Source organism: Macaca fascicularis, chromosome 14 (genome assembly GCF_037993035.2).
Source record: "Macaca fascicularis isolate 582-1 chromosome 14, T2T-MFA8v1.1".
In the NCBI taxonomy this organism is placed as follows: Eukaryota; Metazoa; Chordata; class Mammalia; order Primates; family Cercopithecidae; genus Macaca; species Macaca fascicularis.
The window spans coordinates 37776214-37798092 of NC_088388.1; the positions used below are offsets into that span (position 1 = coordinate 37776214).

At 39.9% G+C, this 21879-nt stretch overlaps 1 pseudogene; it reads right to left on the reverse strand.

Moving 5' to 3' along the window:
• Positions 1–1831: 1831 nt before the first annotated feature.
• Positions 1832–2266, reverse strand: LOC102119120 (chromobox protein homolog 3 pseudogene; annotated as a pseudogene).
• Positions 2267–21879: the final 19613 nt, after the last annotated feature.

Genomic DNA, 21879 nt, shown 5'->3' on the forward strand with positions numbered 1-21879 from the left:
GTATTATGAAAATGGGTCCTAGTATGCTTAAGATAAAATATCCAGTGACCGGTTATATGAGGATTCAATAAATGCTCTATCACTAACAAAACATGCAGAAATGCAAATGATGTTCTCTAAAAATGAACTTTTTGAGCTTTAAATGCGTAAGGGATTCAAAAAATAGTTCTAGTGAAAACAAAAGTATTCATGTCAAAGGTACTTTTTTGCATAAAGGAAAATAAAACTATTTATTGACCACTGTTCACAAGTATTTACAATAAAGTAAACAATATACATTTACATAACATTCTGATTACTGCAAAGTTGTTTTTCCTCACTTTTGCTGAATCAGTAAAGCAAATACTGAAAAGATTGAGTCTACATGTAAGGAATGACTTGGGATAAGAAAAAAAAAAATGCAGGTCAGCTGGGTGCAGTGGCTCACGCCTGTAATCCCAGCACTTTGGGAGGCTGAGGTGGGCAGATCACAAGGTCAAGAGATCAAGACTATCCTGGCCAACATGGTGAAACCCCATCTCTACTAAAAATGCAAAAATTAGCTGGGTGTGGTGGCACACACCTGTAGTCCCAGCTACTTGGGAGGCCGAGACAGGAGAATCACTTGAACCCGGGAGGAAGAGGTTGCAGTGAGCTGAGATCATACAACTACTCCAGCCTGGCAACAGAGCGAGACTCTGTCTCAAAAACAAACAAACCAAAAAAAAAGAAAACCCATGCAGGCCAATAGGTTGGATTACAAACCGTTATTCACACATTTATAGCAGAAGGTCCTAAACTGCCAACCTCTCTAACCATCTGATTAGGTTTCTATAAGCCAAATCTTAGATATTCCATGAATCATAACCTTTTAGTCAAGGTAGCAACAGGGATTTCAACATTTTTGTTAAGGAATGTCCCAATAGAGACATTTTTAAATGTTCACTTAACTTAGTTGTGTTTAGCTAATTAAAACACACTGGCATTTGTCTAGTTTCCTCATCTGGATGGGGAAACCTCCTGTGATGGCAGTGATAAAATTTTTCCTTTTAGGAATTTTGCAAGCAAACCACTGAATTTATAGATATAGATGCTTTAAAATTATCCAATTTAAATTGTCCTATTAATTAGAATCCCTTATTTCACTTGAAGTTTATGACTTCAGGAAAATTTTCAATATAACTTGAAGTGATTATCTCTTATTTTGCTCAGAATAATGGCATCTCAGAAACATGGGTTTACCTGTGATTTTTCATTTTGGTGAATGTTTAAAAATTTACATGTGCATTTTATGTATACACACACACACACACAAACAAAAAACCTGGAATGGTCCTTAGGCTTATGACAACACAAGTTCTGATTGAGTAATGACTATGGACATAACCCTCAACATTTAGAAAAGCTGTCCTTTAATGCGGAGGAAACGATATACCATGGTATCAAATGTTCTTTTCTGATAAAAGAAGCAACTACAGGAAGCTTTTATTTATTTGTTCAAAGTAACCAGTGCTACGGATGAAAAAAACAAAAACAAAAAACCAACAACTCTTCCAACGCTACTTTCAAAATGAACATATGAAACTGGATTTCCATTAGAATGTAGTTATTTTGTCACACTAGTAAATAAAAAACCAAGACCCAAATTATATATATATATTTATGTGTGTGTGTATATACACGTGTATTTATGTGTGTGTGTGTATATATATACACACACACATATATATATACACACGTGTATATACACACACACACATATGAGAATCTATATATGTATATACATAGACACACACATATATATACATAAAAATGTGAACAATTATTGAGCTTCATCTTCTGGACAAGCTTGTCAAGTTAGTCTCTCTTCATAAAAAGCAGCTACAATTTGAGGACATTTCATATTCGCCTCTTTTGAGGCCAGCACCGAGTCTGCCTCATCTGAATCTTTCCATTTCATGAGAAACATCAATTCCCCACTGCCGTCTGTGGCACCAATTATTCTTTCAGGATCAGGACCTCTGGCAAATCCTCTTGGTTTGTCAGCAGTGTTTCTTTTCTTCTTTGATTTGCTGTCATCAGATTCACTGTCAGATAAAGATTTTATTTTTGTACCATCTTCTTTGCCAGCTTTTTGAGAATTAAGAAAGGCTTCAATCAACTCTACACAATGTAAATTTTCTTCAGGTTCCCAAGTATTGTCAGCATCTGTAAATACCTTCCACTTCAGAAAATATTCCACTTTCCCATTCACTACACGTTGATCTAGATCTAGTACTTTTTCCATCACAAGTTATACAGGCTCTGCCCCTTCAAGTTTTTCATTCTTTCCATCTGTTTCTTTCCCATTTTTTGCCATATAGTTTTATTGGAGGCTACTTTATTCACCACCTCCGAGCTGCTATGGGGTCTCAGGTCTGCAGTGTCTCAGGCCCTGTGCCACTCCAGCTCCAGCCACAACCGAAGTCTGAGGGAGCCTGTGAGCTGCATGCGGGGCGGCGCTGGGGAGGGGTGGCACCGCCCACGCCGGGTGGCCAAGGAGCGGGGCCTGATGTCAGAGATACTTTTGAAGAGTTTGAACAAGAGTGTTTTGTGATCTATGAGAAAGAAGAACATACTTCTAAATTGATATATTTTATATATAATTTATAATATGTAAATATAACTACTTAATGAATTAGATACAATATGCATGCATTTAATTATTTCATCTACATACATACCTAAAAGTTTATCACTCACATTGGCAAATAAAACTTTCTTCTTGACTTTCTCAATGGGAGAGTAGGGAATGACCTCATATTAGGGCACTCATATTCATGCATATACGACAAATATAAATAATTCAAGAAAACTTCTGATTTTTGTCATGACTACTATTTTATTTCTTTTTTGAAATATCAAATATCAAAAGATTTTGAAAAGATTTTGGGGGTATGTTTGTCTTTGATTCTGCTAGTGCACTATGTGTATGCTTGACCTACTTGTTAACTCTTCTAAGTCTCCTTGGGTCTGTTGTCCAAATATTATCCAGTAGCTGAAATCTAGGAGGAATAGGATCATGTGGTACAAAAGCAGCCAATAGACTTCCTCTTCACGATCTGGGATAGATCCTTATCCCCTCTATCACTCTCTATAGGGATTAGAATCTCTTTATCCCAGTTTTTGGCCTCCTTTCTACTCAAGGAGTGCAGTAATAGCAAAATCTCATTAACCCCTCTAAGTAGTGTTCCAGTACAAACACTTGGTGGCTTAAAACAACAGGAATTTCTTTTCTGATAGTTCTGGAATCCAGAAGTCTGAAATCAAGGTGTTGACAGGATTAGTTCCTTCTGAAAACTTTGAGGGAAGATCCATTCCATGCCTCTCCTAGCTTCTGGCAACTGCAGGTAATCCTTGGCATTTCTTGGCCTGTAGGGACATGGCTCCACTTTTTGCCTTTGTCGTCACATAGCCTTCTCCCTTGTGTAACTACATTTCAAGTGTCCCTTTCCTTTCTCTTATAAGAACACCAATCACTGGATTAGGACCCACCCTAAGTCCAGGATGATCTCATGGTCATTCTTAATTTAATTGCCCTAAATTAAGAATCTACAAGATTCTTTTTCTGACTAAGATAATCTTCACAAGTTCTAGGTGTTAGCACTTGGACATATTTTGAGGACCACTCAAAATCCAACCCACTCTACCTCCCTTATTTCCTAGACAGTAATTAACTATTTTTTGATAATGATAGTTTTGAAAACAACACCCAGAAAGCTGCATTTCTACAGCACTTGACTGCTGGGGCAGGCACCTTTTTGATTCGTTATGGAAGTCCGAGCAGTTCCTGGATAAGATAGATAGAGAAAAGAGCCGGGATGGGATTTTACCCAGATTTTTTAACATTATTTTTACTCTGCACTGGGGATAGATGGGGAGCATGGAAATGAGCAGCTGAAAAGGGGAATTTAACTTAAAAATAAACCACAGGCCTGGATTGGATGCCCCTTCCCTGTACTTTTCCTATAATTTACTTGTATTCTTCACAAGACTGAGGTCTGAGAGGGCGGAGGCTGTCTTGTTCACCATCGTATCCCTAACACAAGCCTGATATAAAGTAGGCAGTCCACAAATATATGTTAAATGGAAAAACAAATGAATGAAAGAAAGGAAACTTCTTTAGCACATTGGGCCATGTATCCAAGACTTCGCTTTCACACAGGGTCCTATCTGCCCAGTCCACACTTCCTCTCACTTGAAGTTCTAGATACTCAAGTTTTGAACACTCCCCAAGAGATTGACTGTCTATAAGACTGAGGCACCCAATTCTCCATTTTTCTACTTTTTTTTAATATGCTTTCCATAAAACAAAAATTAAAATGGGGCTAAGTCAAGAAGACTCCTCATTAATGAAGTCCTAGATTCCCAGATACATATACAAAGAAGAGTCAAATGTAAAGTGCCTCTGTAAAACTTCTAACAGAAATAAACAATTTTATTAAGGAAGCTGTCCTGGGGAGTGTGTGTGTGTGTGTGTGTGTGTGTGTGTGTGTGTGTAGTGAGGGGTGTATTCCTGAATATCAAAACTGAGAGGCCATAGGAGAGATATATTTTCTAGAAAATCATACTAGAAGTTCAGGTCCCAGAAGATAAGATCAAAGTTCAGTCTCACTGGCCTCCCTCCCTCTTCTGTGACCCGTTCCTCCATGGCCTTGACATGCCTTTGCTATTAATTAATGTAATAATTAGTACCTGAGCAGTTATTGGATAAGATAGGTAAACTTATCCATCCCTCCTAGAAGTATTCAAAATTTGATAAGATAGGTCAATGAAGGCCCCATAGCCTTCCAGCTGCAAAGGAATCATTCCTTGTCATTCCTCTGAGTAGCAGTGGAAGTGGGGGTGACAAATATATTTTCCGTGCCATCTGGGTAGACATAGACTCTGCCAATTTGCAGGATCTGTGCAGATATGGACTCTGCCAATTTGTAGGGCCAGCGTTGGGAAACAATATTCTCTCTTCTATTCTCTTCTCTTCTCTTTTCTATCTCCTTCCTTCTATGTCTAAATCAACAGTCGCTAGTTTCTGCTATGCTTCTTCACGACATTTTATTCTGTAAATACTTCCTGCTTAATCCAAAGATGATTAGACAAATCAAATATGACTTACCTTTCTGGCTAATCTCATCAGAACGCATTCCAAATTGAGCAATTAAAAAATGGCACTCAAATTTTATCTCAGTTGTCTTCTTCCCTATAACCTAGTATAGTTCTGGGCAGAAAGGAGATTCTCAATTTATTCTTAATGTATTGTAAGAAATTAGATTGTCTCTAAGATAAGCAATGAGTTTAATTTAAGTAAATTGTAATTAAAGTAGAGAAAAAGAACATATTATTTGAAGAAGGATGGTTCTAGGCTCAACTTGGAACCACAAAATAGTCTGTCACTTTGGGGAAAATTATATAAATTGATTTTCTCATCTGTAAAATGGAGGTGTTAATAAGTAACTTACAGGGTTGTGGCAGGTCTTGAAAGAAAAAAGAAATATATGGGGCTGGGTGAAGTGGCCTGTAATCCCAGCACTTTGGGAGGCCGAGGCAGGCAGATCATGAGGTCAGGAGTTTGAGACCAGCCTAGCCAACATGGTGAAACTCATCTCTACTAAAAATACAAAAATTAGTTGGGTGTGGTGGCGCACGCCTATAGTCCCAGCTACTCAGGAGGCCGAGGCAGGAGAACCACTTGAACCTGGGAGGTGGAGGTTGCAGTGAGCCAAAATCATGACACTGCAGTCCAGCCTGGGCGACAGAGTGATATTTCATCTCAAATATATAATATATATACATATTATATATTATATATAATTATTATATATATACATATTATATATTATATATAATTATAAATATACACATATTTTATATTACGTGGTTATATACATATTATATATCATAAACATATTATATATAATATATATAATATATATGTATAATATATTATACATATATTATATATAATATACATATTATATATTGTATATAATATATTATACATATTATATATTGTATATAATATATTATACATATTATATGTTGTATATAATATATTATACATATTATATATTGTATATAATATATTATACATATTATATATTATATACATGGAAAATACCTGGCACATAAAAGCTGTTCGTTAAATATAAGCTATCTTTCCTTCTAAGCCCTGAAACTGTTTTGATATTGAGTAAGAGATTTTTTACCCCATAATAAATGTTACATGTAGACATATTTACTCCAGATTTCAATACAGCTGTATTCAGACCCAGACTTGTTTAAAATATCGAAAAAGGAGCATATATGATTTTCAATATGGGCTTATGCTGTACACGTAAGACTTGGGCATTTGACTGTATGTAAATCGTATCTAAAAATTTTTTTTCTACTCTCTCACCTCCCAAAATAGTGGGATCATGTTTCTATTCTCTGGAAGGCCCTCTGACATCCTATCCGAGCCTCCAGCTGCAGATATGCCCCAGCTGGGAAAGGTGAAGACAAGGTGCTTAAACGTTTATGTACTGCATTTCCTCAATTATAAATCCACATTTTCTCATTTTAGTATTTCCGGAGAAGCAACTTATATTCAATGTACATTTGATATAGTGTTTCTTCTCTCCACTGCAGCCTCAAGCCACTCACCCTTCTATTCTCTGGAAAGTTACTCTTAAATTAACGGTGTATCTCTGGAATTTGTAACACATCTTGGAAACAACTTGCATTTGCCCTCAAGGAGCCAATGAGCTAGTTATCTGCTACCTGAATGTAGATAATCTAAGAATAAATAGTAATGAATACATTTTGAGCGTTTTCTAGCTGCCAGGAACTGTTCTGAGGTGTTATGTATATGAATTCACTTAAGGCGCAAGACAAAACCCATTGTAATGGTAAGATCATTAACCCCATATTATAGATGAGGAAAGTGAGACTCAGAGAAATTAAGGAGCTTCCATAAATTCAAAATGTGCAAGTGGAGCCCTCGCAACATGGTGAAACCCCATCGCCACAAAAACAAAACAAACAAACGAAAATTAGCCAGGCATGGCGGTACATGCCTGTAGTCCCAGCTACTCAGCAGGCTGAGGCAAGATAATCACTTAAGCCTGGGAAGCAAGGCTACAGTAAGCCAAGATGGTGCCACCGCACTCCAGCCTGGAGGACAGAATCTCACACAAAATAAAACAAAATGAAAACAAAAACAAACAAACAAAAAACCAAAGTGTGTAAGTGGGAGATCTGGCATTTGAGTTCAGGCAATCTGGCTCCAGAGGCTATGCCTTTTACCACCACATCTCACTGCCTCTCTAAATGAGATAATGTCAGTAATAGGAAAATTTAAGTGTATTTATCAAAACCTGTAAATCAAAAATTCTAAATTCTAAGGCCCCCCAACCATCTGAATGGACCCCTCCTCTCAGCCAAGGGCATTCAAAAGTTAACCTGCAAAACTTGTTCAGGCCATGATGGGAAAGGGGGAGTCAAACATGCCTCATTATACCCTCCTCCCTTTTGGATTTTAGGAAAAGCCAACCAGCATTAACATCAACACAGACCTTAAGTCTGATAAGAAACATTTAGAATCTATTCTCTCTGAAGCCTGCTACTTGGAGGCTTCATCTGCATGATAAAGCCTTGGTCTTTACAACCCCTTATCTTAACCTAGACATTCCTTTTTATTGAAAATAACACTTCCAACCAATTGCCAATTTTAAGTCTACCTATGACCTGGAAGTCCCCTCACACTTTGAATTGTCTCACCATTCCAGAACAAATCAATGTAAATCTTACATATATTTGATTGATGTCTTGTGTCTCTGTAAAATGTGTAAAACTAGGCTGTGACTCAACACCTTGGACATGTGTTCTTAGGATATCTCGAGGGCTATGTCATGGGCCATTGGTCACTCATATTTGACTCAGAATAAATCTCTTCAAATATTTTACAGAGTTTAACTGTTTTCATCAACAAGTCCATTGAGTGCACTGAGAACAAGGGAGTGGCACGTCATCATTCTGACCCTTGGGGGTGAATTGTCTTGGAATACACACACATGAAACCTAAACGTGAAAAATGTGGGGCTCAGAAAGCACCTTCCATATCACAGTGTAACTCTAGTGTGGCTGAGTCAAGAGGGGCTCTGTGGAGGACTCCATTCATGGACTGGTCACATTACTGGAAAGTGGCCTTGAGGGCCACCTCTGAGTTAAGAGGGGGGTGTGTGTGTGTGTGGAGCAGATAGTAGTCAGTTGGCTCCAGCTACCCCTTCCCACTGCCACTAGCAGAACCCAGTCACATCCCAATCTGACTTCAACCAGAGAGGTCCCATTTTTAGTTGACCTGCTCTTGTCAAACTCAGCAAAGATTTTCATCCTGTCAAGTCAATTCTCAGTCCTTTCCTTAACTTGTCTTTTAGCACATGCCTCCATCCTTGACCATCCCAGCTGGGAGTGACTATGTTTGGAGCTTCCATGGCTATTTCCTATAGTATTGTGGTACTTATCACAATTACCAGCTCTGTGTAAATGTGTCTTACCAGTAAAAGTCCCCCACTGGACCCTAAATTATTTCAGGGCAGTAATACCATTCACCTCTGTGCCCCCAAAGCCTGGCACACAACTGCTGCTCAAATGCTCAATGACAGTGGTTGGACACCTGGTATATTAGTCCCTTCTCACACTGCTATAAAGAACTACCAGAGACTGAGTAAATTTATGAAGAAAAGAGGTTTAATTTACTCACAGTTCTGCAGGCTGAACCGGAAGTGTGGCTGGGAGGCCTCGGGAAACTTATAATCATGGTGGAATGCAAAGGGAAAGCAAGCACATTTTACCATGGCAGAGAAGGAGAGACAGAGAGAGCAAAGGGAGAAGTGCCACACACTTTCAAACAACCAGATTTTGTGAGAACTCACTATCATGAGAACAACCTTAATCCCCCTCACAGTGATTAAGTTACCTCCCACCAGACCCCTCCTCCAACACTGAAGATCATAATTCAACTTGAGATTTGGGTGGAGACAAAGAGCCAAACCATATCATTCTGCCCCTCCCAAATCTCATGTCATTCTTACATTTCAAAACACACTCATGCCCTTCCAACAGTCCTCCGAAGTCTTAACTCATTCCAGCATTAACCCAAAAGTCCAAGTCCATAGTCTCATCAGAGACAAGGCAAGTCTCTCCTGCCCATGAGGCTGTAAAATCAAAACCAAGTTAGTTACTTCCAAGATACAATGGGAGTGCAGGCATTGGTTAAATCCTCCCATTTCAAAATAAAGAAATTGGCTAAAATAGAGTGCTTACAGGCCCCATGCAAGTCCAAAACCCAGCAGGGCAGTCATTGAATCTTAAAGCTCCAAAATAATCTCCTATGACTCCATGTCTCACATCAAGGGTGCGCTGATGCAAAGGATAGGCTCCCAGAGCCTTGGGCAGCTCTGGCTCTGTGGCTCTGCAGGGTACAGCCACTGCAGCTGCTCTCATGGGCTGGTGTTGAGCGCCTGCAGGTTTTCCAAAAGCACAGTGAAATTTGTCAGTGGTTCTACGATTCTGGGGTCTGAAGGATGGTGACCCACTTCTCACAGATCCACTAGGCAGTGCCCCAGGGGAACTGGGGGAAGCAGACATGTTTTACCATGGCAGAGCAGGAGAGAGCAAAGGCGGAAGTGCTACACACTTTTTTTTTTTTTTTTTTTTTTTTTTTTTTTTTGAGATGGAGTCTTACTCTGTCGCCAGGCTGGAGTGCAGTGGTGTGATATCAGCTCCCTGCAACCTCTGCCTCCTGGGTTCAAGCGATTCTCCTGCCTCAGTCTCCTGAGTAGCTGGGACTATAGGTGCGTGCCACCATGCCCAGCTAATTTTTGTATTTTTAGTACAGACGGGGTTTCACCATGTTGGCCAGGATGGTCTCAATCTCGACCTCGTGATCCACCTGCCTTGGCCTCCCAAAGTGCTGGGATTACAGGTGTGATCCCCCACACCCGGCCTGTGCTACATACTTTTAATCAACCAGATCTCATGGAGAACTCACTATCATGAGAAGAGCAAGGGGGAAATCCACCTCCAAGTTCCAATCACCTCCCACCAGGCCTCTCCCCAACCCTGAAAATTATAATTCAACAAGAGGTTTGGGTGGGAACACCAAGTCAAACCATATCACCTGAGTTCTTATCATCTTCTGCCACTAAACCTTAGGCAAGTCACTAGACTTCTATGCCTCAGTTTCTCCATCTGTCAGGTGACTAGAAACATTGTCTAGCATATAGTAGGTACCCCACAAATACTTTTGGATAAATAAATGAATGAATACATTAGTGACTATAAACATATATCTATTTCTATCTGCAAATAAATTGAAGATTAAGTAGGCTACTGTGGTCAAAAGCCTGCTGGAGAACTAATAACTATGCAGTAAGCATCAAATATTTTTTAATTTCAGAATGTAGTAGGTATGACCAAGATGCCTAACAGAATGGCTATTGCAGTATCCTAATATGACTCCCAATGATCTCCATCTCCTTGTATTCATACTTTTGTGAATCTGGGATGAACTGTGTGATTAACAGAATACTGCAGAAGTTACAGTGTGTGATGTGTGTCTGCCAACACGAGATAAAAAAAAAAAATGCATGGTCACCTCTACCTTGGGTTTTGCATTGCTTCTTCTGGGGAAAGCCAGCCACCATGTCAGGAGAAGACTCAGCTCTGTGGAGAGGCCTAGAAGAAGAGAAACTAAGACCTCCACCATCAGCCAGTACCAGCTTGCCAGCCACGTGAGGGAGCCACCTTAGAAGTAGATCCTCCGGCCTCCATCAGGTCTTAGAGCAACTGCAGCCCCAGCTGACATCTTGAGTGTCACCTCATGAGAGACCCTAAGGAAGATCATGCACCTAAACTGCTCCTCAACTCCTGACCCAAAGAAACTGTGAAATAGGATAATTTTTTTTTTTTTTTTAGATGGAGTCTCGCTCTGTCACCCAGGCTGGAGTGCACTGGCGCAATCTCTGCTCACTGCAAGTTCTGTATACCAGGTTCAAGCCATTCTCCTACCTCAACCTCCCAAGTAGCTGGGACTACAGGCGCCTGCCAGCACGCCTGGATAATTTTTTGTTATTTTTAGTAGAGATGAGGTTTCACTGTATTAGCCAGGATGGTCTCGATCTCCTGACCTCGTGATCCGCCCGCCTTGGCCTCTCAAAGTGCTGGGATTACAGGCGTGAGCTACCGCGCCCAGTCAAAAGAGGATAAATTTTAATTGCTGTTTTAAGCCACTAAGTCTTGGGGTAATCTGTCATGCAACAATAGGTAACTATTATAAAGAAAAAACATAACCACCCCCAAAATGGTAAGAATATGAAATGAAGCACACAGAGGTCTTAATATGTGGTAGTCTATTTTACCCATCAGAGAATCTTCACAGTATAAGAGAAATCATCCATGTCAGCTGCTGGATGCAGGTGGCCCAGGAAGCTTCACAGTGGGTACAAGTTCAATTAGAGGTAGAGAACCCTGACTGAGCTGGTTTGAGAATATGCTCTGGGCATGCACTTTCTGCCTCCACTCCCTCTCTCCCACAAGCCCCCAGTGGAGAATAATGACCTCACAAAGTGATCTGAAGAAATAGAGGATACAGTGCCAGCCCCTCAGAAAGCTGAGCCAAATTTCTTGCATTGGCCACAGGGCTGAGATAGTCCATATAGCAACTTAATGAAAATAAAGGAAAGGTACCCCTTCCTCCCTGCAGGTACAGCCCCACTACAGGGCACTGACACAAAGAACAAAATATGGCCTGGGTTTCACTCCCTGTGGCCCTCCTGGTTGTCATCCTTCTGCAGGGCACAGCCAGCCCCTAGACTGATTATATTGATTGACTGGTGCACCCAATTTTGACGCTTTATCCCCAAGCCCTTCTCCCTTACTCCACCATCTCCTACAGAGCAAGTGAGTGATCCACAGACAGTTCCCAGACTTTGTGTCAGCACTTGGAGAAGGGTGGAGGCACGTTCTGCCCACACTAGAAGCAGAGTAGGCACTGCAAAGCAGAGCACACAGCCTCGTGCTGCCTGGGACTATGCCAGATTTGTGAGCCCTGGCTCTGAGGGGCAGCCTTTATTTTTAGCAGGTAATCAGCCCTCGTTTTGTTCCTTTAGGCGAAGCCCCACCCTTGTCTAAAGGGCCCATGTAATTAGTACCTCTCTAGCTCTAATTCCCTCCCTAACTGCCTGTAATTATCATCCAGCTGACCTTTGTTCCCTTAATTGCTGTTTGACTCCTGATCCCTGAATACCACTCTGCCTTCTAGCCCTCCCCTCCGTTCTGACTCAAGGACCTATTGTATACGGTACAGTATTTGTTTTTACTCACCCTAGGGAGTCTTTGGAATCCCCACTTCTCTGCTATTTGAAACACCTCTTCCTGAAAACAACTCTCATTTGCAGAACACTACTTGAAACTACTTTCTCCTGCTTAGCGTTGCCGGCTTCTTAGAAATCATGTTTCAAGCCAAGAGAATGAGTATTACCAGACTCCTTTTATAGGAGAGAAAATGGAGGCATAAAGTAACTCAGGGACTTGCTTATTATTGTGCAGCTAGTTACTGATGGAGGAAGACCATATTGCAAGGGAAAAGCTATTTGCACTTGACACTGTATCCTGTTGCTTCCCTGCTTCTCCCAGTTGGAGAAGTTGAACTGCCTCAATGATTCTAGTTTCTGACCTGTACTCTCTTACCACCAGTCATGCCACTTACACTTGTTTCTAATCTCAACTTTGAGTTTTCTGAATTTGAGGAGTCCTTTTACCCTCTCACCTGCCCCAAAATACTATATAATAATAGTAAAAAGTATCGTTTTCTGATCAACTGTCATTCATCAGGTATCATTCTGAGGTCTTACACAGAGGATTTCATTATAGCCTCCCCTCAACTCTATGAAGCATTACTATGTCCATCCCCTCTTCATATTCAGAATCTCTACTCCAGCTATTGCTATTGCTCCTCCATCTCTGCATTTTCAACTTTTCTCACTCTAATGGGTCATGCCCATCAGCAAGCAAATGTGACTATCTCCCATCTTCAAAAAATGACCTTTTGACTTACATCCCTCCAGTGATGACCTGTTATTCTCTTTCCACTTACAGGGCAATTTCTCAGAAAAAGTAGTCTGTATTTTGTATGCCAATTTCTCCCCTCCATTTTCCACTGAAGCCATTCCAAATCGTCTTTTCTGCCTACCACCCTTTTGTCAAGGTCATCAATGGCTCCCATGTGGCTAAAGCCAATGGTCAATTCTCACTCTTCATCTTACTTATCAGCATAATTGGACACAGTTGATCTCTCCCTTCTTTTTGACACACTCCTAGACTCCCAGGCTTTCAAGACATCACTCTCTCTTGCTTCTCCTACCTCTGTGGTCATTCGTTTTTAACATCCTATGCTGAATCCTCCTCATCTCCCTAGCTCAAGATTTAGATCTCAGTTTTCCCTTTCTATCAGTGCTGACTCCCCGGGTCATCCCAAGTCTCGTGGTTTTATATACCATCCACATGCTGATAACTACCAAATTTTCATTTCCAGCATTGACCTTACCTATGAACTTCTATGACATGCCCCCTCCCACTTCACCATTAACCACAAGTAAAAGCTACCTGAGACCTCCCCAGAAGCCTAGCAGATGCTGGTGCCATGCTTATACAGTCTGCAGAACTGTGAGCCAATTAAACTTCTTTTCCTTATACATTATCCAGTCTCAGGTATTTCTTTATAGCAATGCAAGAACAGCCTAACACACTGGGCGACATTCCTTTCTGAGTATGATCTGATTATGTTTCAGGCTGACTGATACTTTTACTATCTTGGTCTAAGAAGCCAGCACTGTTGCCTCTATCATTAAATAGAAACCTAACTGCTCTCTCCTTTTCTTTGCCACCTCTTCACATAGTTTATACACCACAGGACAGCCAGACCATGACAGCCCTCTGCTTTAAACCCTTTAATCATCCCATCTCACTCAAATTCCAAAGTTCTTATTAGGTCCTACACAGCCCTATATGACCTGGCTCTGCAGTATCCCTCTGAGCTCACCTCGTATTACTCTCTCCTCTGCTCAGTCTGCTCCAGCCAATTTTTTTCCTTGACATATCAAGCAAGTTCGGTCTCAGGGTCTTTAAATTTACCATTCTCTCCGCTTGCATGTATCTTTCACCAGGTATCTATATGGCTTTCTCTTTTGCTTCATTTAGGTCATGGCTTTAACATTACCTTACTCTGGCCTTCTTTGGCCACTGTGACAGACATGAAATAGGCCCTCATGATGCCCACCTTCTAGTGTCCATGCCCTTGTCTAATCCTTCCTGTAGAGGGTGGGTGGGATCTGTGACGTGCCTACAGAAAATGGAATATGACACTACTATGATTATATTACATTAAATAAGACTCCATCTTGCTATCAGACTCACTTTAGAGACTAGTTCCCTTGCTGGCTTTGAAGAAACAAGCGTCTATGTTAGGAAGTCCAGTGGCAAACAGCTAACGGCAGCTTCTAGGAATTTGAAGGGGACCTCTGACCAGATCAACAAGAAAACAGAAGTCTCAGTTCTAGAGCAGTAAGTAAATAAATTTTACCAAAAATCAGAGTGACTTTAGAAATGAATTATTCCTCAGTTGGGCCTGCAGATGAGAACACAGCTTGACTGATACCTTGATTGCAACATTAGAATACTCTAAGTAATGGACTCATCTAAGTCATGTGTGGATCTTTACCCATATAATCTATAAGATAATAAGTGTGTATTTTTTAAGCCATCCAGTTTTTACTAATTTGTTGTGCAGCAACAGATAACAAATACAACCTTCATATGAAACCTCCTTCTCCATCATCTCTTTTCTCTTCCCTTGTTTTATTTTTCTCTATGTTTACCTTCATCTGATACTGAAAATTTTTTACTTGTATATTGACTTATCATCTTTCCCCTCCAGCAAAATCCAAAAGGATTCATAACTAAATCTCCAATCTTAATGCCTGATTTATGACAGAAATTCAATAAGCATTTTTAAATGAGTGTGTGAACGAATGAATGATTTTCCAGTAATAATAGCTACAGTTTTATGTGTACCATAGCTCAGTGCTTCTGTGGTAAATGACCCAAGCTTTTTTTCCTAATACATCATAGAGCAATTCTTTTGTAAAGTGCAGCTAAAACAAATTAGTACAAAAATGAAATAAAATGAAGCCAATTTTAAAATTATTAGATTCAACAGACATAAAATTACTGTCAAATTGCTATACAAATTTCTAAATGCATACTATCAATTTCTATATTTATCTCATTGCAGATCTGTAACAATCCTAGGACAGGTCCAGGGAAATATCTGTTGTCCAGGGAATATACTGGTCCAGGGAAAATACTTTGTCACTACTGAGCAAATAGCCAAGTCTTCTCAGATTATTTTTACCATTTTTATGTGTTCTTTCTCTTAACTTGGGTGTGCCCTTCCTCCCAAAGCCTGTACCCATGACTCTTCTGAGACTATTGGAACCCAGTTCCTCTGTAGCAGATTGGGATAAGGCAAAATCCAGAAATCTCCTGAGATCAGACTGAAGCTACCTTTTTTGAAACTTTGCCTGAAGTTATAATCTTGCTAGGCTACTTCTCCTTCCCTGTTCAGCTTCTCTTCTTCCTTTATTGTTTCTTCAGGGAATACTTAGTTAATAAATCACTTGCATACAAATTCTCATCTCAGGGTCTAGCAGACCTATGACAGGCATTGTACTATTACACAATGATTATAATGAGGCAAGTCTCTCATTGACCATTTATAGATGGTGTAACTAACATACCAGTGTGGAAAACATTTCAAATTTGTCGTATTATGTATAGTTTACTTTAAAACACATCAGCGTAAACGTGGTGACAAGTATGTAGGTAATTAGCTAACTAGGAGTGGTCAATTAAACAAATGAAGTACCCTAAAGGGAATTCATAATCTAGAATTCGTTAGTTTGCATTTGAAGGAAGCAAATCAATAGTACTAGAAAGGTAATGGTAGAGAATTTGTTAATTAGCATGAAAAGTGTTAGAAATAATTTGTCACCTGTGAAATGAGTGTTGTTTAAAATTTATATTTAGCTAACAGTCAGCCCTTCTTATGCAAAGATTCTACACCCTTGTATTCAAACAACTACAGATTGAATTTTTTTTTAATGGATGGTTGTGTCTGTACTAAACACGTGTAGACTTTTTTTCCTTGTCACTATTTCCTAAACAACACAGTATAACAATGATAGACATAGCATTTACATTGTTTCATGTGCTATAAATAATCTGGAGACTAAAGTATATGGAAGGATGTGCATAGGTTATATGCAAATACTACATCATTTTATAAAAGAACTTGAGCATCCATGAACTTTGGGATCCTTGGGGAGTCCTGGAACCAATCCCCCATGGACACCAAAGGACAACTGTGTGATAGTTGTGTACAGGCATCTCTGTGAATGAATGTGATATAAGAATTGGGAAGCACATCTTGCTATTCAAAAAGTGTTGCGTCTCTCAGAGTGATTTTTTTTCACAAGAGATGGCTGTTGGAGTCCACTAAGGGTAGCACATGTTTTCAGCTAAGTCATTTTATCAGCCTTGTGGCTTGCATGTAGACTTTTTGGAAGTCCAATAGCCTTCGTTTATTTTATCTTCCTTCTGTCCCTTTCAGTCCAAACTGGAAGTGTTACTGCTGCTATAACATTCTCCCCTTCTATCCCACAGGGATTTATGCTATTAGGCCAGAGGGCCCTCCACAGATATTCCCTAAATAATCACATTTTCAGTCTCTGTAGCCATTACAAAAAGTTGTCCTGTCGCACCCTTGGCCTTCTCTCCAGAGTGCTCTTTCCTAACAGTAAATCTCCTAATTTTAGCATCTTTTGTAACCTGAATAGACTGAGAATTTTTAAAAGCAACAAATCCTGGTTCATTGTTGCCTAACAATTCTTTATCAAGTATCTCTTTCTTCTCATATTATACTGTAAGCACCAAGAAGAAATCAGGCCACATGTTAAACACTTTGCTTAGAAATCCCATCAGGTAAATATCCAAGTTTATTGCTTACAAATTCTGCTTTTTACCTAACAGTAGCACACAATTTAGTGAATTTTCTACCATTGTACAAGAATCACCTATTTTCCAGCTTCCAATACCTGTTCTTCTTTTTCTTCACACCAGAAACACCTTTAATGTTCATATTTCTGTAAACTTTTTTTTTAACGATAATACATTTATCCTCTAAAATGATACAGGCTTTCTCTACCATGTGCCTTGCTTCCTTCTCAATTCTCACCAGAAATGCTGTTAATATCCATATTTATACTCTGTTTAAGAACATTTAGGCTTTTTCCAGCATGTGCCTTAAAATTTATTATTCAACTCCAAAGTCACTTCCATACATTTAGGTATTTGTTAAGGCAGCTCCTCCTTCCCAGTGCCGTAATCTGTATTAGTTTCCTAGTCTCCTGTAACACAATACCACATACTGGGTGGTTTCAAACAATGGAAATTTATTCCATAATATTTCTGGAAGCCAAAAGTCAAAACTTAGTAACACTGGGACAAAATAAAATTGTTTACAGGGCCACACTCTCACTCTGGTGGCTCTGGGGAAGAGTCTGTTCCTCGCCTCTTCCAGTTTCTAGTGGCTGCCAGCATTTTTTGACTGGAGCCCTCATCATTCTAATCTTTGCCTCAATCTTCACATCACCTTCTCTTTGCTGTGTGTGTCTTCTCTTCCTCTGGTTGTCTCCTATAAGGACAGTTGTGATTGCATTTAGGGCCCACCTGGGTGATGCAGAATAATCTTCCCATCTCAAGATTTTTAATTTAACCACATCTTCAAAGACTATTTTTCCCTTTAAGGTAACATTTACAGGTTCCAGAACATCTGTTTAGGACCCGATATCTTCAGAGAGGTTTTATTCAGGCTAGTACCCTCAGAGAGGTCAAATAACTAGTCTTAGGTTTTGCCTGGATTTTTACAGTTGCCTCTTAACTTGTCACCACACATCAGCTACAATAATTCTTTTAAATGATAAGCCAGAGTGTGTCACTACTCTGCTAAAAACCCTACAACCGTTTCCTATCTCACTTGAGGTAAAATCTGAAGTATTTGTAATGGCCTTCTGCTTTCTCTGATTCCAAGTTCATCTTCTTTAATTAGGGCCCTATTTAGCTTTTAAAACCTTTTAAATGGGTGGATGGGGTGACTGTATCTACTGTTGCGGAATCCAGAGCAGAGCCATTCCCTAAAGGAATGTCCCAGCTTTCTGCACTTTACTGGAAATGAGTGGGGAGGGGCTCCCCATATTGCTGCAAGGGACTCTGGGAAGGAGGGAACTGAGGGTGGTAGGAAGATGGTCGTAGACTAAAAACCTGGCAGTGCTTATCTCTCCTGTGAGGTTATATGGTATTCGTATTATCTCCTCTCTGCTTTTCTGTAGCTTCCAAGGTTTCTGTGATGAATATGTATTAGATTTGAAATAGAAAATAAAAGGTATTATTTGAGAGGAAAATGGGTGCCATATCAATAACAAACAGCACAAAGAGTGGAACTATATTTCTTTCTCCCATTTTACCCCACACATCTTCAATCTTGACCTCCCTCATAATGCCTATTGCTTTTTGTTGTTTACTGTCAAGTTTTTTCCTTTATGGGTGGCTTTAACATTTCCAGGATATAATACATAGTAGGTATTTAATTATCACTATTGAAAGAATGAATGAATGTGTTAGTTGATCACTGATACGGATTTCAAACCAGATGCAAAGTGCATGACTAAGGATGTCCCTACTTGAAATGGGCTCAACCTTGACCTTAGGGCCCCATACCCTATACTGTCTCATAGCTGACTCTATTCACAGTAGCTTAGGGAAAGGATTTTGGGAGAAAATCTGGCTTTCCAGAGTCCTAAATGTGGTTTCACTCAAGTGGCCTCTATCTGGTTGTTGACTGGAGTCTTTCCATCCAATCTCTGTGGAAGAAATATTGGTAATATTGGAGATATTGGATGCACCCTTCCCCATCAGCTCACTTCTCTGTCCTGAGAAACTCAGGAGGGCCTGGTCTAGATGTCATCAATGAGAATCATACTCTGGGGGCCCACAGAAGGAGACCCAGCATGAGCTTGGCTCCTGGCTCTGGGTCTCTGAGATGATGAGGTCAGCCTGATTGTTTTAAGAGCTTAGTTTAATTTATCTAACCTCATCCCTGGAATGAAGAGTTTCCAATCGTTTAAAGGAGCCCCTATGACCTTTGCTTCCTCCTAATACAGATCCCTGATAATGATTACTACAAAAATTGCTACAAGATGGATTTAATTGAGAGGCAATTGGCCAAGGGGTCACTTTTCTGTCTGCATGCCCTAACTGTTTAGCTTCTAACCTATTTAAGATGGAATAGGTGAGAGAAAATGGAGAGAAGCAGTAAGAATTACATGCGTTCGTCCGTTGCTGGTCTAAGCCTTGACTCCTTTCAGCTTTCATACATATCATCCAACATCTATGAAATAAGGAGGAATGTAACAAGAGAGAGAACTGGCACCCACCATGCACAAGGCATTTTACATACATAATTATACTTATTTCCATCAATTAAGCACCTATTATATGCTAGGCACTTGGGCATACATATATTCTTTAACTCTCTCAAATCCTAATGAGGCAGATAATATTAGCCCCATGTATTAATTAAGGCATGAAGGGTCAAAAAGCTACTTATTGTGGCTGAGATTGTTAATTGTGGCCCAATATCTGCCCTCCTCTTCCTTCTCAGTAATAGAACCCCCACTTCTTAACTAGACAAATGACTGGCCAGAATAATGACTACATTTCTCAGCTTCCCTTGTAGGTATGTGTGTGCACATGACCAAGTTCTGACCAATGAGATATAAACAAAATAAGTATGTTCTACTTCTGGATAATGTTCTTATATGGGGGAAAGCAATTTCTTCTCCTTCTTGTCCTGCCTTACTGCTCATTGGGATGTTAGTTGTGATGGCTGGAACTAGAGCAATTAATTTGCACTTTGAAATGGAAGTCACATGTGAAAATGGTAGAATAGCAACAAGATAGATGGGATTGGTGTCCCTGATGAGTATGGCTAATATACTAGTGCTAGATGGCATGCCCTTACATGAGAGAGAAATACATTTTCATTTTGTTTAAGCAGTAATTATTTGGGCATTTTCCTAAATCACAGGCCCAAGATCCCATAGCTAGGAAGAGGCAGAACATGTATCTCAACCCAGATGTGACTCCAGACCTTCTGATTTCTCCAGTCTATTCTGTTACCTCCTGGGAACTCTGGGTGTCTGATAGTAATAGTGAGAAATATGGCTAGGTGGGCACTTGGAACATAGCTTCTCCTTGAGACTAAGCCATTGCTTAACTTTTTCTCATGTTGATTAGAGGTAGAAGCAAACAACCAATCAGTAATGTAACAGAACGCACATTTCCAAATCTAGTGCTCTTCCCAAATTGCCAACCATGAAGTCATCAGTCTAAAGGACTTGTGAGTAAGTGGCAGAACTCAGATCAGAGGCTTAGTTTCCTGATTTTCAGTCTCACATTCTTTGCACCACACAAAGTTGCCTTGGTGGTGTCTGGGCCACATCTGAGAATATATTATCTTCTATCATCTCCAAGGAAAACACAAAGAGATCATGAACAGACTAGAGAGAAAGTTAGAAGGCAAACATCACTGTCTGATTCCTCAAGGGCAAGGATTGCATTTTATTTATTTAGTCATCCTCAAGGCCTCATACAGGACACAGCATATACCTAGCATTTAATATAAGATTTGGGGGAGGAGGAAAAGGGAGGTGGGTTAAAAAGCTGAAATTAATTACCCAAACTTACATGAGTCTATTGTTTGCCACAGCATGTGGGTGGCAACAACGATAGTTCTGATTAGCCTCTAAGCAATACAGTTTGTTGGGCCAGAAACCAAGGCTAGGGATTTAATAAAACATCTAAATTGACATATTGATCTCTCTTGATTAGGCTCCTTGCTTTCAGGCTGTTCTCCTAGGCAAAGCAATCCTGAGAGTACTATCCATCTCTCACTTCTGTCCCTTGCTGACTACTTGACATGTTAGCCATAGAGCCCAGGACAGTCAGGGTTAGTGTTTACTGGGTCAAACACAGTATATGCTGAGCATGGCCCACTGACAGAGGGACAACAAAGCAATCAAATACCGACTTACTTTCCTGTCTCCTGGCCGAGTCACTCTGCATTGATCTTGGTAAGGGTACTTAACCCGTCTGCAGCTCAATTTGCTTCATCTGCAGAATGGGACATTAAATAGTACTTGCCTCATAGAGTTGTGAAAAGATTTAATGATTTAATATATGTAAACCACTTAGTACAGTGTCTGCTCTATAATAAGTACTCAATAAGTATTAGCCACCATTGTCATCATCATATCGTTGTCATCATCATCATCATCATCACAAAGTCTGTTGAATTTTATTGTTCAAGGAAGGACAAATCAATTTCAGAGTCTTTCCCTGTGGGTTCTCATTCTCCATTACCTATGAGCTCACAATTGAGACACTATGAATGTCCAGACACCTGAAATGATCCAAGATTATATGCATTTTAAAATTTCACATGCCTTACCAACATGTCAGATATTCTAATACTTTATTTCATTTTGCAATTTACAATTTGTCTCTTCTTCCAGCTTACACTGCTCTTCATCATTAAGCTAATTCTTACTTCTGCCCTTTTTTTCATCATACCTTTTCTGTTTCTCAAAGATCTTACCATTCCCTGCGGAATTTACCACCATATCCTCTCATACTGTTCTTCCTTCGACT